Below are 22,615 nucleotides of genomic sequence, written 5' to 3'. Positions count from 1 at the left end.
ATGCCAGTGATGCAGCTGCCCAGATACCACAAATTCATCAAATATAGGCTGGTCTAAGTGCCAGTCACCACGCCAGGGGAGATGGCAAGACCAGGCACGGCACAGCCCTGCAACAGGCTCGGCCAGGTAACAGGGGGGTGGGATCCAGCAAGCCAGGGAGGTGGGATCCAGCAAGCCAGGTGGGTCGCACAGGGACCTTGTGCCTTCCTCTCTACCAGTGACAAGCTAGAGGGTTCCCAAGTGGCAAGATCTGCCCTCTGACTAGCATTTTTGAAACTACATTTAATGTCTGCCTTGTGTGTGTGTGTCAGATACAGAGCGTGTGTATATGTATGTGTCACCTGAGCAAGTGGAGGTTGGAAGACAACTTCTAGGAGTCAGCCGTCTTCTCTGTCATGTGCATCCTGGGGTTCGAGCCAGGTCACCAGGTTTAGCTCCAAGCACCTTGATCCACTGAGCCCTGCTGTTTGCCTTGGCCTACAGTTTTTAAAGCGTTGATTTGTTTCTGTGTAGGGAAGGGCTGGAGGGGAAAGGGGATAAGATGGGGAGGTGTGTGGGCTGTGAGGATGTCGTTGGCCCAGGGCAGGGATGGATTTCTATGCGAGCTTCCATGTTCGAGCTGTACTCACATTCACGTGGGCATGAGCTGGGGCTCTCTAGGAGTTTTGCCTAGATGGCGATTCCACTTACCCTGGAGAGAACAGGTTGGGTGTCCGCCAGTGTCAGGAGCATAATCTGGAACATCAAGTTAGACAGCCAGAGTCCCCTCTTGGGAAGGACCGGAGAGTCTGCAGGCTGTGTGACCAAGGTCAGGATACTCAGCCCCAGGGATTGGGGAAGTCTTCCAGGGATAAGACAAGCAGGGGAAGAGAGGGTGAGACTCACGGTGGCCATGCAGGTAAACAGGAGGAGGAGAGCAGGGGTCACTAAGACCAAAAAGCCCCGGTCAGCCTTGGGCTCCTTGAGGAGCTAGGCAGTGCTGACACCCCCAAGAGCTGTTTGGGTGTTGTGGCCCTGGGAAGGGGTGGAGACAGAGTGGAGAGAGAGAGAGAGAGAGGAAGAGGGAGAGAGAGAGGGAGAGGGAGAGGGAAAAGGAGAAGGAGAGGAGAGGAGAGGAGAGGAGAGGAGAGGAGAGGAGAGGGGAGGAGAGGAGAGGGGAGGAGAGGTCTGGCAGTGACTTTCTCAGAGGAGGGGGCGGCTGGTGGTACTGGAGAGGCTGTGCTGAAGGCTTCGGAGGGACTGTAGCTGGCCAATTCCAACTGCACGGAGAGGTCATCCATTGTCTCTCTGTCCATCAGCTGCTGGGCACTTGGATGTTTCTAAGTGAAGGTTCCTAGGAGCCATGCTGCCATGAGCAGGCCAGGACCAGGAGGTCTTTGAGAGCCAGTTCCTTTGAGGATATGCCCAGAAGGAGGCATACGAATGGAGTGCCCAACAAAATGTCTGACAAAGCCAATTAAGGAAGGGAGGATTTACCTGGGTTGTGGCTTCAGAAGTTTGGTTCATCATGGTGGCAGGAAACAGAAAAGGGAGGGAGGGGGAGGGGGAGGGGAGGGAAGGAGGGAGAGGAGAGGGAGAAGGAATGGGAGGGAGGTGGAGGGATGAGGGGGATAGAGGGGGAAGAGAGGGGGAGGGGAGGGAGGGGGATAGAGGGGGAAGAGAGGGAGGGGGAGGGCAGGGAGCCTATGCCAGCTGTCTCTCCATATTTCCTCTTATTCCATCTGGGGTCCCAGCTTGCACTAGCGTGTCATCCCCTTCCGTGATCCTCTCTGGAATCACGGTCATGAGCATGTCTCTGAGTCTCCGCCTCCCCAGCACTGGCATCACAGACACATGTGCCACCACGCCTGGATTTATACCAGGGCATGAGGATCAGACTCGACCTCATGCTTCTGTCCCAAGTGCTTCATCACCAGTGCCACCTCCTGGTTTGTTAAGTGTGTGTGTGTGTGTGTGTGTGTGTGTGTGTGTGTGTACGTGTGTGTGTGTGTGTACGTGTGTGTGTGTGTGTGTGTTTACAAGTGTGCATGCGTGTACATGCCACTGCACGTGTCTGGCAGTCAGAGGGCTTGGTTTTCTCCTCATCGTTGGTGAGTTTTCTGCGTTTTTAAGGCAGGGTCTCTCTTGTTTCTGCTGTGCCGTGTGCTCCAGGCTAGCAGGCCTCTGAGCTGCTGCCGCCACTGTCTCTGCCTTCCTTCATCTTGCCGGAGGCTGGGATTACGTCACCATGCCCATCCCCACACCCAGCTTTCATATGTGGTCCGGGCAGAGAGGACATTCCACGTAGGAAGGGCAGCTTGAGAGGATCAAGGACCCTGGAAGGTGCTGAGCCAGGGGCATAGGCAGTGGGTGGCTCTGGGAGCAGGCACAGGAGTGTAGTTGGAGATGAGGCTGGAGATGGCTGGGTGAGGCTGACAAAAGCCGAGCAGAGCAGGGCACCACAGGATCACAGCAAGACGTGGGCTAATCGTTATGGGGACAGTGTCTGGAAGGGGAGGACGGGGGCTTGGAGAAAAGCCTTGGAAGAAAGAGGCTCCTGTCCACCACCTGCTGCTACTGTGAAGCTTTCCACATCTGCCCAAGGCTTGGTCCTGGGGTCCTTCCAGCAAGTGGGGGGAGCGGGGCTGACACATGGTACAGGACACAAGGACAACTAGTCTTTAACACAGTAAGAACACACCTCCTCACAGTTCTAAAGGACAGAGGTCAAGGTGTCAGCAGGTCTGGGACCCCTCAAAGCCTCATAAATCTTATGGGCTGTGCTCAGGTAGAGGGTGACTTCACTCTCCCACATCCCATTGGTGCAAGCTGAGTCATGTGCTGCTGTGTCTGCAGGGAAGGCTGGGAAATGTAGTCCAACTGTTTGCAAGCTTCACGGAGATGAGAGATCTGCTGATGGGCAGCTCCACCTGTCATAGCAGGCAGGCTGGCAAAGTGATTTCCCTCTGGGTAGGGGAATCATAAGCTTTGAGAACTTTTCATAGTAACAAATATTTCTCTGAATCTTCCAAATGTCCTCAAAGAACCACCAGTCCTTTACAAGGAGAAAAAGAAATAGAATTTTTAAAATTAACAAATAAGCATTCAGGGGTGTGTGTGTGTGCATGTGTGTGTCATGGAAGCCAGAGGTTGAAGTTAGGCATCTTTGTTTACTGCCTATCATTTTTGAGACTCCTAGTTCTCCCAGATTGGCTGGACCGGCTGGCCAGGGAGCCCCTAGGATTCTGCTGTCTCCAGCCACCAGTGGTAGAACTGCAGACCTGCCCCCACGGCACCAAGATTTTTATGTGGATGCTGAGACTGCAAACTGAGATCCTCATCCTTGAATAGCAGTCACTTTACCAACTGGGCCAGCTCCCAGACCCTGACAGGCTTTTTAATGGCCTAGCTTTGGTGTTAGAACCACAGGTCACACGAGGGACAGTAGAAGCGCCTTCCGTCTCTGTCTGCCTAGGTGACTTCAACAGATGCGGTGGATCTCCGGGTTTACAATAAGCTAAAGCCAGAGTGGGAATACAGCTCAGTAGTAAAGTGCTTGCTTAGCAGGTGGGAGGGCCTAAGTTCAATTCCCAGCACCAGGAAAAATGGAGAACGAAAAGTGCTGGGCTTATTTTTCAAAGCAGCCCCGACTCTATCCAGAAACTGGCGAATTCTCTGCCTAGCGAGCATTTTTCTGCCTCGCAGACGGTGCCTTCTCTCTGCAGCCTTGTGGGGGTAGGTGAACGAGAAGGCCCCAGGCCTCTTTAAGAAGGGCTCTCCATAGGGCTCGGATGTAGCTCAGGGCAGAGCACTTGCCTAGCGTGTGCAAGGCCCTGGGTACCATCCCCAGCATCACCGAGAGTGATACGGAAAATAAGACCCCACCCTCCATTTTCATCAACTCCCACAGGGTCCACTGATCAGTGACGTCCTCTAGAGATGCCGTTCTCAACCTGTGCGTAGCAACCCCCACAGGGGTCACATATCAGATACCCCGAATATCAGACATTTACATTACGATTTATATCAGTAGCAAAATTACACTTATGAAGTAGCAACGAAATGATCCTATGGTTGGGGGTCACCACAGCACGAGGAACTGTGTTAACGGGTCGATGCATTAGGAAGGTTGAGGACCACTGCTCTAGTGGGAGTAGGTTCACTGTCTGGGCAATGGGGGACATAGACATTGGGAGTGTTGTCATTGTCATTTCATCATCAAGACGAAAGCCAGGGCTGAGGACACAGTGCAGCTGGAGGGGGTTTGCCCCAAGTGCATGAAGCCCCGAGTTCTGTCCCCAGCATGGCACAAAACCAAGTCTAGAATCCCAGCATCAGGAGGTGGAGGCTGGAGGATGGGGAATTCCAAGTCTTCTTCAGCTCCTCAGCAAATCTAGGCCACATGAGACTCTGTGTCAAAAGTAAGTAAACAAGCAGATACAGTGGGAGACAAACACAGAGGATGGCAGGATGGCTCAGTTGGTAAAGATACGCGCCGCGAATACCTGATGACCTGGGTCATCTTCTGGCCCCCACACGAATACCATGGTATGTATGTACCCACACACACGCACACAGATACTAAAAAATAAAATAAAAACAAAGAACAGACCTCACAGAACCTTCAGGAGAATTCGGTGAGAACATTGAATGAGAACACATGCTCGACTCCTGGTGCCTGGCTCAGGATGCAGCACAGTCACGCAGCAGCCTCGGCCATCTCCACATCCTGTACCAGTCTACTCTGTCCTGCAGTCTCCCGTGTGGCCCTTCAGCTCCTCAGACCAGGCCCCACTCACTCTCCTGAGGTCCCTGCTTCCTATTTCACAAAAACAAGGCAATAAGGAGACCATGCCCACCCCTCCTGACCCAGGACCCTCCCTGCCTCTCCAATAGCATCTAAACACTTCCTCAGAGGTTCTCCCGCCCTCCTCCCTTCAGCCACCGCTCCTCCTGTCAGTTTCTCCCCCAGCCAGAGCCTTATCGGGAGAAGAGTGTGTCAGGGCTGCCCCCAGTGCCACCATCTCCCAAGCTCTCTCTCTGCTCCTTCCCTTTTCTTCACAGAGATATTGTGCACCTGCTGCCTCGACTGCTTCTCTCTCTCTCCCAGGTCCAGATGGTCCCTCCTCCCACACCACTCACGCTGAGGTCAACATGACCTGTCAGCTGGGGGCCCAGAAATCAGTCTCCATCCTCTACGGCCCAAGGCAGCCCTTGGCAAAGGCCAACACTCTCTTCTTCATAGCCATAAACATTCGCCCATTTCACCCTACCTCCTCCAACCTTGTCCAACCATGTCCAAGCTCACCATGTCTTTCTCAACCCGTCAGTTCCTTCCAGCACCTATGACCGTAACAGCGGAGGTACCAAGACTCAACCCCAGGTCCTGAATTGTGTCCCTAAAAGAATGTCCGGCCATATTCCTCAGCCTTTTATGGAAGGACATTTCGTCCCATGGAACATCATAAATGAACCTTAAGGACATTACACAAAATGAAAGAAGCTAGACACATCTAAAGGACAGATGCCATGCTTCTAGGGCCATCAGATTCAGAGAAAGAGCAGATTGGGGGCTTCCGAGAAGTTGGGGGAGAACAGGAAGAGCGTGTTTACCAGGTCTTGGAAAATGACAGCAGTGAAACTGCTGGCTGCCCCTGAGATGCCTGCTGGACAGCCACTAAAAGGGGAGTTTTGTTCATTTCCTGGTGTCTTCCTTTGTTTTCCTGTTGCTATGACAAAGTATTTTGACCTGCCAAGCATGATAGTGCACTCCTTTTATCCCAGCATTCCAGAGAGCCAGAGGCAGGTGGATCTCTATGAGTTCTAGGCCAGCCTGGTCTACATGGTGAGTTCCAGACGAGCCTGGGCGATGCAGTGAGATCCTGTATCGAATAAACAAAAATAACAGACCAAAGCAACCCAAAGAAACAATCTGGGGTACAGTCTGTCATGGTGGGGAGGGCGAGGTGGCAGGAGCTTAGCGACTGGTTACATGGAATCCATTATCAAAACCCACAGAGAGATGAACTCGGGCTAGCACTCAACTTGCTCTCTCTGTTTCCTACCGTCTGGGATGCCCTGACCTAGGAAGTGGGCCCACATCTGTAAACACAGGCCAGGTCAGAGGCCCCTCTCCCTCGTGGGTCTAGACAGCCAAGTTGACTAACCATCACACATGGTCTGACTCTGACTGGGCCCACAGGTCTCAGGGTCACCCAGGGCTATCACTGGCTAATCTTACAAACTTGCTGGGTGTGTCTCGCACTCTCCCTGTCCTCATCTGTGAAGTGAAGGCACTAACGACCTCTATACCCTTCTCACCGGCAAGTGAGATCCAACCCCCTGTGCCCAGCGCTGGCCATGTATAAGCAGAGTTCCAGACTGCAGCTCCATGCCTGCCTCTCCCAGTGGATCTCAATGACGACGCTATGGCCCAGTTTCTGCTTGTGAAGCTTTTATGTGTCTCCCACAGCCCCTGAACCCAGAGCATGGCATCCCCTCTCTACCTTCCTTTGCTCTTTGTTCTCAGTAGCAGCTAAACCATTTTCTAGGCTTCTGTGGGCTCCGTCCTGTAGAGACTGTGGGAGACACAGGGAAATAACCCCTTTCTCTGAAATCATGACTTTGGTGGTCCCCATAATGGTGGGGCACAAGCCTAGCCACCATCAGAAGAGAGTAGAATCCAGAGTGGGGGCTGCCAGGGCCTGAGAACGCTCCAAAGGTTCAGTCCCTGGGAGCCAAGAGCGCCAGTGTCTTCCTCATCCTCAGCTTCTTCCTCTCCTCTTCCATGGGCACCGGATGCATCTCAGCTGAGAGGATGAAGGTAGCACTAAAGACAGACAGAACCTTGGCCAGACAGAGTCCTCATGTTGTCCTACTGACCAAGCTCACAGGGAAGGACCTGGATGTAGCACAGAGATATGACATTCCTTAGGACACAGAGGAAGTCAGTGGCTGAAGGCTTTATACGGTCCTCCAGCCTCACACTCAGCCCCCTGGCCTCACTCCCAGCCCTTTGTCCACTGAGCATTGTGGAGAGGTAAACCGCAGGGTGTGGGGGGCTGGAGGGGTTGCTCCGTGGTTAGAGCACTTGCTGCTTTTGCAGAGGACCTGGCTTTGGTTCTCATTACCCATATGGCAGCTCACAACCACCTGGACCTCCCGTTCCAGGGGATCTGACGCTCTCTTCTGACCTCTGAAGGCACCAGGCATCCACATGGTGCACAGACACATGTGCAGTCACACACTCACAAGAAAGAAAGAAATCTTAAAAGACAGGAGTCTGTGTGTCATGATAGTCAAAACATGGTGTAGTGGCACCGGTATGCCAACGGAGGCCTCCCACCCACTGGGGAGGACATCTCTACGAACCATAGTTGTTGGAAGAGGAAAGTGGGGGAGAGAAAACATCCCAGGACTCTCAAGGCTGCCAGCAGTTGAGGAAGAAGGGCCCGTCTGGAACCCAAACTCCTAATATCTCCCTACCATGGGTCCTTGGAGCTAGAAGCACCCCATTATGGGAATGCCAGCCCTCCTGCATGGGGAGGGGCATGAGGAGGGGCAAGGGGGCGGTGACCAGGTATGGGGAGGGGCAAGGGGGTGGTGACCACTTCACAGTGAAGGAGACTCACATTCGGGAATATGGGCCACTTTCCTTTCTTTTTACAATTTCGATGTTAAAATTTTATAATCATAGCTGGGTGTGATGGTGAACACCTTTAATTCCAGCACTTGGGAGACAGAGGCAGGCAGATCTCTGAGTTCAAGGCCAGCTTGGTCTACATAGCGAGTTCCAGAGCAGCCATGGCTACACAGAGAAACCCTGTCTCAGAAAAACAAAAAAAAACAAAAACAAAACGCACACACACACACACACACACACACACACACACACACACACACACAAAACTACAATCACTAAAATATATTTGGAGGGGAGAGTACACGTCATACCTCAGACCCTGTGTAGAGGCCAGAGGACAATATGCAGGAATGGTTTCTCTCCTTCCACCATGTGTGTTCCAGAGACTGAATTCAGGCCCTCCGGCTTGGCAGCAAGCTCTTTTGTCCACTGAGCCATCTCATCCCCCCTTCAATTCCGTTTATTTTGGTAAAACACACATAACACAAAAGTTACTGTTGAGCCACACTGAGTCTGTAGTTCACGGTGTTTAATCCACACTTGACTTTTGTAAACCGAACCTCCTGCCTCCACATCCTGCCTGGGCAGGCCCAGAGAGGGCTGAGGGAGACAATCGCTTGGCTGAGCAGTGAGGAAAAGGAAACAGGAAGGGTCTGGAAGGAAGCCGTACTGGGGAAGAGCATGCAGGAAGTGGCTTCCCAGCGGCCTGCCTAGCCCCACCCAAGTCCTGACCAGCCTCGGCCTCCTCCAGGAAGAGCCGCCATGCCTCACCTCAACAACAGCCGGGGCTAGCCCCCACCCCACTTCAAGCAGGGATCATGAGAAACTTCCCCGGCCTCCAGTCTATTCAAAAGCCAGGTATAGCTTTTGAGTCCGAGGTCCTCACCCATAAAGTGGGGAGAAGGTGAGAGTTGGATTCACGAGCCATTCTGAGAAACGCGAAGCAGCTTCCGGTGTCAGTGGCTTCCGACGTCCGCGGCTTCCGGCGTCCGCGGCTGCTGGCGCCGTCGCTGCTGTCATTCTGGCATCATGTGTGCCTTGCCAAGGGACAGGCTTTTCCACCTATCCTTCATGCCCAGTGGTTCTTCCATCCCTAGATCAAGTCCTTGGGCTTCAGTACCAGTTCACAGGATTCCTGTGTGAACCGGGACCAGCTCATGGTGCGCTCCATGGCCTAACAGACAAGACACAGGACTGTGAAGGTTGAGAGACAGGCAAGACCTCCATGCTCTGTCAGACTAATAAATAACAACAACAACAACAACAATAATAATAGGTGCTGGGAAGGATGACCGAGGAAAGGGGCCAGGTGAAGGTCAGTCAAGGCTTCCTGGCTTCCTAGGGACATGAATGAAGGCAGACAACGATCCAGCGCGGAACCCCCAGGTGAAGGCCAGGAGGCAGCAAACACCCGGGAATATACAGGAAACAGGATATGATTTCAAATTCAGAAGGCAAAGGGAACAGGATAGGAGAGGGAAGGGTCTGGGGGAGCTGAATGGGTGGGGCAGATGAAGGTTTGTGTGTGTCCAAGCGCCGTTCAGCTCTCTTTGCAGGTAGAGGAGGCTGCATGTATACTTAGAGGGCTGGCCTATGGTCAGAGGAGACCCGAAGTGGGCTGGCACCATCGCAGGCATCGTGGGAACAGAAAGAACCTTGGGGTATGGGAGGGAGGGTTGAGAGGTGAGCTGGTTAGCAGAACAATGTGCCCAGCCTAACCCCCGGGGTGCACAGATGGCTTGTTTCACCACAGAGAACTCCAGAGGCAGAAGGAACCGAGACAGCTCACCAGTCATTGAGGTGGGGGGTTATTGGAGATCATCTGAGAAATTGAGGGGCTCTGAAATGGGAAAGCAGGTACCGGAAGAGCAAGTGCTCAAGCAAGGCAACTAAGATCAGGACCAAAGGTCGGGAAGGTAGTCCGTGGGTGGACTCTCTGCTTGGAAAAAGGCAAGGAAGCTGATCTTTACACACACACACACACACACACACACACACACACACACACCAGAGAGAGAGAGAGAGAGAGAGAGAGAGAGAGAGAGAGAGAGAGAGAGCAGAACAAGCCCAGTGCTAAAACACACACACACACACACAGGAGAGAGAAACAGACTGCAGAAAGAAAACCCAACACACACACACACACACATACACACACACACACACACACACACACACACACACACATGAGAGACAGAGAAAGATACAGAGACAGAGACTGCAGAAAGAACACTGCTAACACACACACATATACATGCACAAGAGAGCCTGCAGAAGGAACCTAGTCTCTCTCTCTCTCTCTCTCTCTCTCTCTCTCTCTCTCTCTCTCTCTGTCTCTCTCACGCGCACGGGCGAACACACACACACACACACACACACACACACACACACACACACACACACACACACACACGAAAACTGCAGAACCCAATGTTGCTGCACACCTTGAATTCGCCCAGATTTGACCTCTGACCTATAGAACTCTGCCGTTGTTTTATGACACTAAATCTGGAGTGATTTGTTACGGTAGCTACTAACCACGAAGGGCTGCAAGAGGAGAAATGAGGATGTGGGAGGACACAAGTCCGTGCCCCACAGCGCTGGGGTCAGAGCCCAGGAGCGCCTCACCGGAGAGGATACCTGAGGGCAGTAAGAGCAGCAGAGGATGCATGGCCCGGAGAGGTCTTGGTGAGAGATTCCTCACGATTGCTTGGATTTCATTTTTTTCAAGCACTGAAAAAACCACGCTGAAAAAGCTTTCCTTAACTAGTCAGGCAAAACCAGCAGAATGTGAACCCCACAGGTTGAAGTCAAGGTGCGCTGAGATGCCCAGGGCCAGGAGGTGTAAGTAGGGAATCTGGGCTTTCAGAGTCATAAAAGATGTTTGCCTGTGGGTTTTTCCTGGAGGAGAGACAGTAGGTGGGGCTGGTTCTGATTGTTTCGCACCTCACTCTCCCATTAATTTTTTGTTTGTTTGTTTAATCCCCTCTTCGAGCTATAAAGAGGGAGCAAGTTGTCCAGCAGGCGGGAAGCGCGCGGCTCTCAGCCTCTCCACCTGGCTTCGCCTCTCCACCGGGCTTCGTCCCCCACCGCCTCCCCGTCTTTGTCTGGCTCCCGCGCTGCCGCGCACATGGTCCCCTGTCAAATTCCGGGCGGCTCCGTGGGACACGTGTCAGGAAGCCAGCAGCGCCGCAGGTCCCGTGTAACCATGGAAACGGAGGCCAATGGGAGGCCGCGGGGGCGGGGCCTATAGCGCCGGGGGTTGGACTGGGGCGTGGCCAGGAGGACTAATGAGCGGAAGATTTGGGTGTGGCTTGTGTGTCACTCAAAAGAAGACTAGACCTGTGGCAGTCCGCAGTGCGGAGGACGCCCACCAGGCCGAGTCCTGAACCACGTGGTTTTGATGACATCCTTCTTGGTACTAGGAATTGCTTTGCTTATAAACTCTTAAGATTCAAGAATTCTACATAACCAGGCTCCATGCCACCAGCCACCCTGAGCCACGGTCATGGAACCAGACAGACACCCCTCCCCACTCACCACCCACCCCCGTCCTTCAGCGTGGTGGTCTGTAAACCGGGTTGGTGTGAGGCACTAGAGGTGACCCACGTTCTTATAACCAAGGTCCCCCGCCACCCTCCAGGAAGTAGGTATTCATTCTGAAGCTGGAAACCCATCTTCTCAGGAGCGACAAGACCCTGGGACCCTGACTTCTAACTCCATGGCCCAAGAAGGAATCCAAAGCTGGGCTCAATGTGCCTGTCAACAAAGTGGGAAGAGGAGACTGGAAGCTGTCAGTCAATACAGTCTGTCCCCATTGCAACAGGCAGGCAGATGTACAGCTGAACATCTCTCAGGGCAGCGGGTGGAAGTCCCAGTGTCCAGATTTGAGAGCCTGGGTGGGTGTGGGTATCGCTGCCCATCAGCCGGGGATCCATGACAGCATCTTTGCCACTGGATCATAAATGGAACTGAGAATCTGAAACAAGGTGATATGGGTTCTTCTAAGGAAGCCAAGAATGTTGAGTGGCAGCAAAAGCAGAAGACAGACATAACATAGGAGGGACTTGGTGTCTGGTAAGCTAGATTCCCCGAGTCCAGCACAGGGCCAGGGACAAATATCCTCTAGGTGGGCGCTTCTCTTAGCCTGAATCACTTCTTCCATTCACTCATGCCTCCAGCAAAGCTTTCTGCAGGTCAGCTGTATGCTGGGAACGCTGCTAAACTGGGCTGCAGAGGGGGGCAAAGAGATTGCTGTCTGCAAGAAGCCACTCTCTGGCCAGGGAGACAGACATTAAAGAAATAAACAGGCAAACAAATCCATACCTCAAGCACCCCTGAATACCCTAGAAGGAAAGAACAGCAGCCCTAACACCCAGCAAGTAAGGAGGAGGCCAGGGTGGGGGAAGGGGACTCTCTTGGGAAGTGACATTGCAGATGCTCCTGCAAACAGAGCTTGAGACTTCTGTGGGGAGAACACTGTGTCTAGGCACCTTGGAGCCTGGAGTCAGACACTCAGGCACTGTGCATGATGGGGAGAGAAACCCCAAGGCCAGCAAGGGCATGAATCAGCAGGCAACAGCCAGCAACCTGGATCCCAGAAAATGGACCCCAGATCAGCCTTGGGAGAGCAAGACTGAAATGCTCCCCCATTTCCCTGTCATCCCCTGGCTGGGGCAGGTAAATGACCTGACCATCTTCCACCTTTTCCCTTGGAGAGACACAGACTGCCCTGGTGTCAGAAATGAGGTTCAGGAGTGGAGAGATGGCTCAGTCAGTAAAATGCTTGCCTTGCAAGCTGGAGGATGTGAATTCAATCTCCAGAACCTGTGCATTGGAAAGCCAGGTACAGTGATGCAGCTTTGCAATGCCAGCCCTGAGAAGACAGAGGCCGGAGCCATCCTGCCTAGCCGAATCAGCATGCTCAGGCCATGAGAGACCCTGCCTCAAAACCAAGGCAGGAAGCTTCTAAGGAACACCCTAGTGCGTCCTGAAATCCATGTGGACACCCACAGACAGACAGACAGACAGACAGACAGACAGACACACACACACACACAAACACAAACATTACTACAAATACACACCACATAAACACATAACGCCCAAACACATTGCACTCCCACACACCACACACATATACCACATATATATACAAACACTTACCACACAAACATTCCGCACATATACCACACACATACCACACTTACATACATACCACACACACATCACACACTACACACACACACAAATACCACACACCACACACACACCACATGCACATAGACACACATACCACACACACAACACAACACATACACATACCACACACACCACACACATACTACATACACACCACACACACACAACACAGACCACACACATCACATATACCACACACACACCGCAAACACACATACCACACTACATGCACACACCCCACACACATACCACACGCACATAGACACTTACACATACCACACACACAACACACCACATACACATACCACATACACCCCACACACATACCACACGCACACATGTCATAGACCATACACACCACACATACCATACACACATACCACACACACATACCACACACACATACCACACACACACCGCAGCCCACACACATAACACACACACACACACACACACACACACACACACACACTTCAAGCATGAGCAAGAAACAAGAATGAGGAGCTGGGAGCCCAAGAAAGAGAACATCTTGGGGCCGGCCATGGAGGCAGGGAACTGGAGAACATGGCCCTGGAAGCATAGCTGGAGGGAGAAATGCAAACTGAAGAACTGGAGCTCTCAGACCAAGAGCACCCGTGACCATGAACTGTAACCAATAATTCCTGCCATCGACAAGCTGTTGTGCATGATCTCTTTAAAGTTCAGGGCAGCAACCAAGAACTCTCCATAGAAATCTCCAGCATTTTGTCTTTGTGTCCTGCAAACAGTATTAAGGGGAGTCTGAGTTATGCAACCTGGGTAGTCACTTCAGTTCGGAGCTTCTGCCCTGGACCACATACGTCCCCACCCCTCCTGCTCTCTGGTCCTCCCTCTGGATCGACTCTCAGCTCTTTAGAAGGTGCTGGCCAGGCTGAGAATGGACAGGCCAAGAGGAGAGCACTCAAGTAAGGTCAAACTCCTCAGATGTGATCCTGAGGAACTGGGCATGTATGACTGCGCTAAGCAATAGGAAACCATGGGAGGATTCTGAGGCAGAGCGTGAATGTGTGAGTGGCTGGAATATGGGGCTCTGTTTTGTGGGTGACCCTCATTCTGCACCCAGATCTGGCAGAGACCAGCAAGCTCTGCTTCTGGGCAACACTCTTCCTACTCCAGCCCCTGCTTCCTGATCCCTGGGAAGGCTCTTTCTTAAATGCCCAAGGAGGCTAGGATGGCTCAGTGGGTAAAGGTACTCGCCACCAAGCTTGTCCGAATTTGATTCTTAGGAACCACAGTTCGAAAGGAGAGAACCTGTTCTTGCTAGTTGTAATCTGACCTTCACGAATGTGTACTGACAAGTCGCTGCACACACAAAATAGATAAATTAATGTAATTTTTAAAAGGAGACCATGCCTGGTATGGCAATGTATGCCTTTAATCCAAGCACTCTGGAAGCAGGAGACAAGCCGATCTCTATAAATTTGCAAACAGTCTTCTCTGCATAGAGAGTTCCCAGAGCTCCATACTGAGATACTGTCTAAAAAAAAAAAAAAAAGAGGCCAAAGGTGACTGACTGACTGAATGTCACAGGCACTCCCAGTCACTGTTTCTCACCTGTGTGCCAATCAGGGGCCTGCTAATAATGACCTCCACTGACCAGGGACCCATGCTCCTCACCTGCACTGTGGATTCCTGGCCCACCTCCACCAATCTTCCCGTAAAGGCCCTTGCTCCCTGAGGCAAGACCCAGAGCGCCCGGGAAACCTCCCAGCACCTCAGCTCTGGCTGTAATTCTGGTTTCCAGCAACACATAAAAATAGCTTCAAGGACATCCAGGGGACAGGAAGGGGGGAGACCTGGTCCCTTAGCTTCCAGGAGAATCAGGTAGCTAGTCTCCCTTCTCTCCCTCTCGTAGGCCCCTGGTATCTACATTTCCAGTTGAACCAGGCCTGCCTCCCTGCAGACCGTAAGCAGAGGCCCACTTAGTCAGGAGCCCACCTCCCCAGCTCAGGCAAAGGCCGGCAAATGCAGAAGTCCTGGGAGAGGCTCGGATCCTTCCCACTACCAGCTCCAGTGATATGGCTGCTGCAGAGCCCTGGTGTGAAGACTGGGGTCCAGAGCCAGCAGAGAGTCCTCCTGGGGACCAGGGAGGGGACTGTGAGCTGGAGTGGGGAGGCCTTTGCCCAAAGCAAGGGGCTTGCTGTGCTGTTTCCTTTCCCAGACAGTAGTGAGACCTGCATAGACCACAGACAGCCTTCCAGGCCCTGCAGTCTGAATGATGGGTGTGTGTGTGTGTGTGTGTGTGTGTGTGTGTGTGTGTGTGTGTGTGTGTAGGTAGACAGGGCCAGCCTTCAGCTGAAAAGGAAGAGAAGACAGCAGGTACCCTAAGTGTATCTAGTGCTGGGAGCTTTCTCTCCTGGCCCCTCAGACCGTATGTCCTCATTGTATAGACAATTGCACATGATCCTCAGGGCTCACAGCTAACATGGGGACTTCAGAACGGGGTGGTTGGCACACAGTTTTAATCTTAACACTTGGAAGACAGAGGTGAATTTCTGTGAGTTCCAGGCCAACCTGGTCCAAGTCAACCAAAGACACACAGAGAAACCGTGTCTAAAACAACAAACAAACAACACAACACAACGACAACAAAGATCTGGGGAAAGGCACAGGCTAAGGGTAAAAGCTAAAAACTGGGATTCATTTTCTTCCATTCCTCCCTGGGCCTCAAAATAGACCTGCCTTCCTGATGAAACATTCCTCACGGCTCCACAGAAGCACTGTGCCCAGGCTGAGCCCAGGGTGGGGTCCTCAGGAGCTGACCTGAGCAGGACCTTGCTCTAGCCACTGCCAGGGCTAGCCACAAGTAGCTGACTGTGGTGGCCTCAGCCCCAGCCCATGGCTGAGGCCTAGCCCCAGCTTCCAAGAGTTCCATCGTATGCCTCCCCAGGCTGCTGAGTCTGCCTCCTAGGTATCTGGAGCCGGGCAGAAGGTGACCTGGGCCAGAGGTGGAGAGCTGAACATGGACTGTGACACTTCAGCCAATGCAGGGCCAGTGCAGTGTCCACTGTGGTCTTGAAAGGAAGAAAAAAGACTCCACCCCAGGACAGGATGCTGGGGTGACCTGAGAGCAGGCTCAACCCAGTGTGCTTGTGCGCACACACTCTCAAGCATGCGCCCTCCCCCTCCCTATACAGAGAGAGAGAGAGAGAGAGACAGAGACAGAGACAGAGACAGAGACAGAGACAGAGACAGAGCTGTCAACTGCTATGAGCATGGGAGAATACAGCTCAGAGTCCCTCACTGTACAACTGTATGCTCAGACATATTTAATTTTGAGGGGGTCCCCTACATGCCATTCTGAAGAATTCACTCAAGGTAGGATCAAAAACCATTCTGTGGCATGCTCCTGTTGTGTCCTGTTACTTTTCAAACTTCTGTGGTCACATTTTGGGCTTCTTCGATGGTGGGGAACAACCATGGCCAGGTTGTGTCACCTATTGCATGCAGTCACCCATCTGGTTCCTCCATCCTCAGGCTTCCTGAGTCAAGCCCTACTTTCACAGTAGCCACCTCGTTGACACAGTTCACACACCATATAGTTCAGCCTTTGGTGTGTGTGCATGTGTCGGTATGTAGGTGTACACACAGGTACATGTGTGTGGAGACCCAAAGCCAACCTCAGGTGTAGTTTTTCAGGTTCCATAATATTTATTTATTTGTAAGGGCGTGTATGTGTGTGCGTGTGCTGTGTGTGTGTGTGTGTATACGTGTGCTATGTATGTATGTGTGTGTGTGTGTTCACACATGTGTGCAGGTGCTCATGAAAGCCAGGAGAGGGCATCAGATCCCCAGAGCTTGAGTAAGGGAACCTGGGATTTCCTCTGATCCTCTGACAGAGGAGTAAGGTTTATAACCAGGCAGAACTTGCCATCTGCCTCCTGACTGAGCACACAGTGTGACTAGCTGCCCCATGCCTCTGCCACATCTGCCCCACCATGGTAGACTGAAACCATGAGCCAAAATAAGCTTTCTCCCCACCTTAAGCTGGGGCCTGTCAGTATTTGCTCACATCAAACATGATGGCTAGAGAACCATCTGGGGTGAGGGCGCCCAGACTCCCGTATCACTTCCTGTGCCCATTGTAGAGAATGGGCACCACCATCTTTTTACAGTCCCACCAGGAGACCAGGGCTCCTTTCTCCAGGTCTCACTCATGCCTGTAGATCTCCTCTGTGGGTCACCCAGTCACCCCGCAAGGTGTTATCCATTGTCCCATAGGGTCTCCATTGGCCCTTCCCTAGTGACTAAGGAGATGGGCAATTTAAATTTTTATTACGTTGTCTTTTTTTTTCTTTTTTCTTTTTTTCGGAGCTGGGGACCAAACCCAGGGCCTTGTGCTTACTAGGCAAGTGCTCTACCACTGAGCTAAATCCCCAACCCCTTATGTTTTCTTTAGAGGGGACACACTCATGCACATACACATGTGGCAGTCAGAGGACAGCCTGCAGGAGTTGGTTCTCTTCTTCCACTCTGTGGGTCCCAGAATGAGCTCAGGTCTTCGGGCTTAACCAACCTCCCCACTCGCCAGCCCCCTTCCAAGAGTTTACTAGTCTTATGTGTAATCCTACGACCCATTTCGCATGTTCAAAGTAACCCCATCATTTGGCAGAAATTTAGTCCAGGTCTAACGGGCACCTACACCATATTTTCCTAGCTCTGGAAAGCAAAAGGGGCGGCCTGATTAGGGGTCTGCACAGGAAGGAGATTCAAGGAAGTGTCACATTGGAACTTGGATGAGAGGGATGGCTGTGGTCATTCTAAAGGCTGTTGGGTCATAGCTCACTGTTGGGCCCCTTGCTAGTATAGGTTGATGGTTTTCTTTATTTTGTTCCCAAGAATTCACCACTAGTAGACAGCTTCTTACCACCCTGACAAGGAAAGGCATGGAAGGATTTTTTTGATGACCCAAAGAATTGGAGGGAAGAAAAAAAGTCAAATCTAGAGATTCATACATCTGTCAGCAATTAAAGGATAAAAATGGTAAAGACTTAGGTGGTGAGGGCTGGAGAGAGAACTCATTATGGTAAAGATTTGGGTAGGATCCTCTGGGTCCACACAAAACAGCTCCCTGGGACTCCATGGCCAGCCAGCCTATGTGGTGAATGAAGTTCAGGCCACTGAGAGACCTTGTCTCAAAATAATAAAAAAGACATACAATGCTTGAGGAATGAATGATATTTGAAGTTGTCCTCGTGTCTCCACACACCTGGAACACACATACACACACACACACACACACACACACACACACACACACACACACACACACACAGAGGTGGGGGTTGACCCGTTGAAAGGTTTTTTAATATGGATTATTTTGTCAGACTTGAGAAACAACCTCACAAAAGCATTGAAGTCCCACTGATGTGGAAAAGCTTTCACCTCCTTCTGAAGCCCAGAACCTGTCTCACATCTGTGTCTGAAGTCTTGATCGGCCATCTTGTTCTACTCTGTTTACATAACGGAGTATATGCAAAAGTAGAGGTGTGTGTTACGTGGTTCATAAAGAAAGATGACAACTTCACCACTTGAGTCTGACTGTGAGGGTCAAGTGGGCAGCTGGAGGCTAGTTGTCCCTGCCACCCCAAAGCCATAGCAAGCTTGAAGGAAGAAGGAACATGAGGGCCCCCACTCCATGCTCAGGAAGGACATGGACAGAGAGCAAATGGGGAGGTTGAGTGCAGTGACTGGGTCAGTGTCTGTCACTCCCCTACCACAGGGTGGCATTCGGCTGGTCACCTCACCTCTCTGCTCTGAGCCAGAGATAGGACAGGGGTCACCTTCCAAGGCCAGGTAAGGACAACAGGACAATGGCTATGTGACATCTTTACTGTGGCATAGTGTCCACCTCTGTTCCCAACCCCATCTTATTGTGTAACCTTGGTTGGTCTGAAATTCTCTGTGTAGACCAGGCTATCCTTGAACTCAAAAGGCCTGCCTGCCTCTGTCTCATAAATGCTGGGATTAAAGTGTACACTGTCACGCCAGGCAGGCCAGCTTCTCTCTCTCTCTCTCTCTCTCTCTCTCTCTCTCTCTCTCTCTCTCTCTCTCGTACCCAGCGACAACTGAGACCCGATGTTTGTTCTGCATTTATTTACCTTGGTTTGCTGGAACGGGAGCCACCTCTGTCAAGGCCAGAGCCTTATCCCTGTGAAGATTCAGGAAAGGAGTCACACAGGTCACTCCAGCCTAAACGTCAACAAAGCAAAACAAAACAAAACAAAAACCATTATCAAGTCCATTTTACAGAGAGCTTGCAAGTTCATCCTATGTCCAACTTACACTTCTATGTTAAATTAATTCCTCAATGATTTGTTCTTGTCGGTGCTAATGAAATAGAATCAACATATTCTCACACACAGGCACACACAGGCACACATGCATGAACACACACACACATGCATGCCCACACATGCACACACACACACACACACACACACAGAGGCACACAAGACATACATGGATGAACACACACACATATACGCATGCATACATGCATGTACACATACGCACACACACATGCATTCACACACATACACACAGGCACACACATTCGATCACACACACACACACACACACACACACACACACACACACACACACAGTGTCTTAGTTGGTTTCTGTTGCTGTGATAAACACCAGGGCCAAAGCAGCTTGGGGAGGAAAGGGTTTATTTCTTTATTTCTTTATCTCACCATAACCATCCTCATCATGGTCCATTATGAAGGGAGGTCAGGGCAGAACCTGGAGCAGGAGCTGATGCAGAGGCCATGGAGGGATGCTGCTAACTGTCCTGCTCTCCATGGCTCGCTCAGCCTGCTGTCTTAGAGCACATGGAACCGTCTGCCCAGGGTGGCACCAACCCCAGAGAGCTGGGCCCTCCCACGACCATCATTGATCAAAGAAATGCCATGTAGGCTGCCTTACGCGAAGACCAACGGGGGAGGGGTCGACACATCTTCTCAGTTCCGCCTTCCTAGATTATCCTAGTGTGTATCAGGTTGACCGAAACCTCACCAGGACAGCGTCCTAGGGCTCCAAGCACTACAGGCAAATGCCTAACACGGAGCTCTATCCCTAACCCCCCCTTTCAATTTTTAAAATTATTTTTAAAAAATATGTGTATGTGTGTGGACTTGTGCAAGTGAATGCAGTGTCTGGGATTCCAGGCCTCGGTTGTCCCAGGACTGCAGTTACAGGTGGCTGAGAGCCACTCAGCATGGCGCTGAGAACTGAATCCAGGTCCTTTAGGAGAGCAGGAATCTCTTACCTGCTGAGCCATCTCACCAGCCCCTTGCATTTTGAACTACATTTAGTTAAAAACAAAATCAAAACCCCGGGGGAAGGGACATGCGTGCCAGGTGTGTGTGCGGAAATCAGAGGGCAGCCAGAGAGTTGGTCCCTTCCTTCTACCCCGAGGACCCCGGGATCCTACTCTACAGGACGACAAGGCCAGGAGTGACTTGTTGGATCCTCGGAGTCTATGTCAGATCCAGATGCCAAACGGCCTGCTCTGGACAGCCTCGGCCACTGATGGGTCCCTGAGCGGCCCTGGAGCTATCTACTACCTACTAACCTGTGGCTGGTCTGAGACCCTGAAAGCTTCTAGGTGTGCAGTTAAGTCATTTCCTCATCCTTGGGGGTCACATGGTAGAAGTTAATACCTCGTTGCTGTGAACTCCCGTAAGCAGTGGATCGCAGAGAAAACTGTCTGAATTCTGCCCAACTGAGGAGCCAAGACCTCCTCCACCAGGGTTCCAGAACCCTGAGAGGCCTGCCCTGGTTCCTGCTGCCTGTTTCTCCCCTGCAGAGCCCTCTACCAAGACGGTGGCTGGTTGTTTCATGCTCCCCTTCCACTGAGGGCCGGGGGTGGGGGTTGGGGTGTGGGTGTGGAGGTGTGGTGTGGTGTCCGGGAACCTTAGACAGGGGCTGGAGACAGCCTGTTTCAGGGCTTCCAGATACTTGTTAAACCATCAGTCAGTGTATTGCCGAATGGTGCGGAGCACAACCGAAATCTGGTTCCCGGGTCCTTCAGGTGGGTGGGGCCTAGAGGGAGAAGCTGCCCTTTTCGTGCCTCTACTTTGTGGCAGGGGCTGGTACTGTTGATCTTAGGCACCACCGCATGGAGAGACCGTTCACACAGTTTTAGGAACAAACAGTTCAGCCTCCAAACACTGTTCCAGCAGCGGCTGAGAGGCACCCAGTGCAGCCACGGCCTCCCCCATCCCTGCTTTTTGGAAGATGTTCGGCATAGAGAGGCAGAAAACACAAAGACAGGAAGAGAGAAAGGAGGTTTTCAAATGCTCCGGATGGGATGAAAATACAGGACAGAGGGCTCAACCTCAAACAGGTCTGTCCTGTCTAAGGTGTGACATCTAAACACAGCTTGGGAGAGTACAGCCGACCCCACATGGGGTTCTGTAATTAAATGTGGACTCACAAAAATCTTGTCCACAGTGAACGGTTCTGCATGCAGAATAACCAAAGTGAGCTCAAACTCAACAGGTCATGAATTCGAGGCGAGGCGTTGGCCTCGTGGGGCATTGCGTGACTGCACTGCGGCCTGGTTCTGGACACGCAGCTGGCACACGGTGCCTTCCTCGTGCCTGGTCTCACTACAGTGTTCCAGTGTCACCACTGGAAGCAACTCAGCCCAGTTTCAAGCCATTCTGAAGCTATCACAGTTTTTACTATCACAGTGTTGACTGTTCTTATAGAAACGGGTTAATTACAGAAAACAAAAATGTATAATATTTTTTTCTCCCATCATTTCTCAGCATGCATCAGTATACCTGTATGTTGTGCTGTGTTAGAACGCGTGCTTTAAAAACAAAACAAAACACCGAGCTGCTGACAACTTGCATTTTTTTAAAAAAATGGCTAAATGAATTTTGACTGGAGAGTAGGACTTTCCAGCAGTTTCTGAAACGGCTCTAAGCACACCTCTGCCATTTTGTACTGCGTTCCACCCTGCTCTGCAGTGTTCTTAGCACTGATAAATATAAAATTGAAATGCTAATCAATGGGGAGAGATGGTTCAGCACCTAAGAGCATGTACTGGTCTTGGGGTGGGGGTGGGGGTAGGGCAGGCTCAGTTCCCAGCATGCACATGGTGGTGTTTAGATGGGAATGTTCCCCATGGGTTCAGATGTTTGAATACTTGGTTTCTAGTGGGTGGTACTATTTGGGATGTCTAGGAGGTGTGGCCTTGTTGGAGGACATATGTCGGTGTGGCCCGGCTTTGAGGTTTCTAATACTTGGAACATTCACAGTTCACTTCTTCTGTTTCCTTCCTGTCGTTCGAGATGTAAGCTCCCAGATGTTCCTGCTGTCACAGCTGCATCATGATGGGCTTTCATCCTTTGGAACCATGAGCCCAAATAAATAAACCCTTCCTTCTGTAAGTCGACTTGACCGTGTTCTCTCAACACTGCAACCGACTGAGTGTGGCGGTGCACTCAGGAGGCCGAGGCAGGGTTCTGGGAGTTCAAGGCCAGCCTGGCCTATAGAACGAATACCAGGACAGCTGGGGCAAGATCAAGAAATCCTGTCTTAAAGAGAGAGGGGTCAGGGAGAAGGAGTGGGGCAGGAAGGGAGGGTAGTCTGGTTAACTCATACAGAAGGACACCTCACAACAGTCTTTAACCCCAGTCCCGGGGGAATTTGGTGCCCTCTTCTGGCCACCACAAGAACCTGCACTCACAGGTGCAGACACCCATCCCCACACATACACACATATAATTTAAAAAA

At 51.7% G+C, this 22,615-nt stretch overlaps 1 long non-coding RNA gene across 1 annotated transcript; it reads right to left on the bottom strand.

The window, feature by feature from the left end:
- Positions 1 to 8,135: 8,135 nt before the first annotated feature.
- On the bottom strand, positions 8,136 to 15,404 carry LOC102550392 (uncharacterized). Its single transcript, XR_352215.4, has 2 exons — positions 14,480 to 15,404; positions 8,136 to 8,795 (listed from the first exon to the last, which is right to left on the bottom strand). It is a non-coding gene; the product is annotated as an uncharacterized LOC102550392 (long non-coding RNA).
- Positions 15,405 to 22,615: the final 7,211 nt, after the last annotated feature.

Source organism: Rattus norvegicus, chromosome 3 (genome assembly GCF_036323735.1).
Source record: "Rattus norvegicus strain BN/NHsdMcwi chromosome 3, GRCr8, whole genome shotgun sequence".
Lineage (NCBI taxonomy): Eukaryota > Metazoa > Chordata > Mammalia > Rodentia > Muridae > Rattus > Rattus norvegicus.
This window is presented reverse-complemented; position numbering and strand designations above follow the sequence as displayed.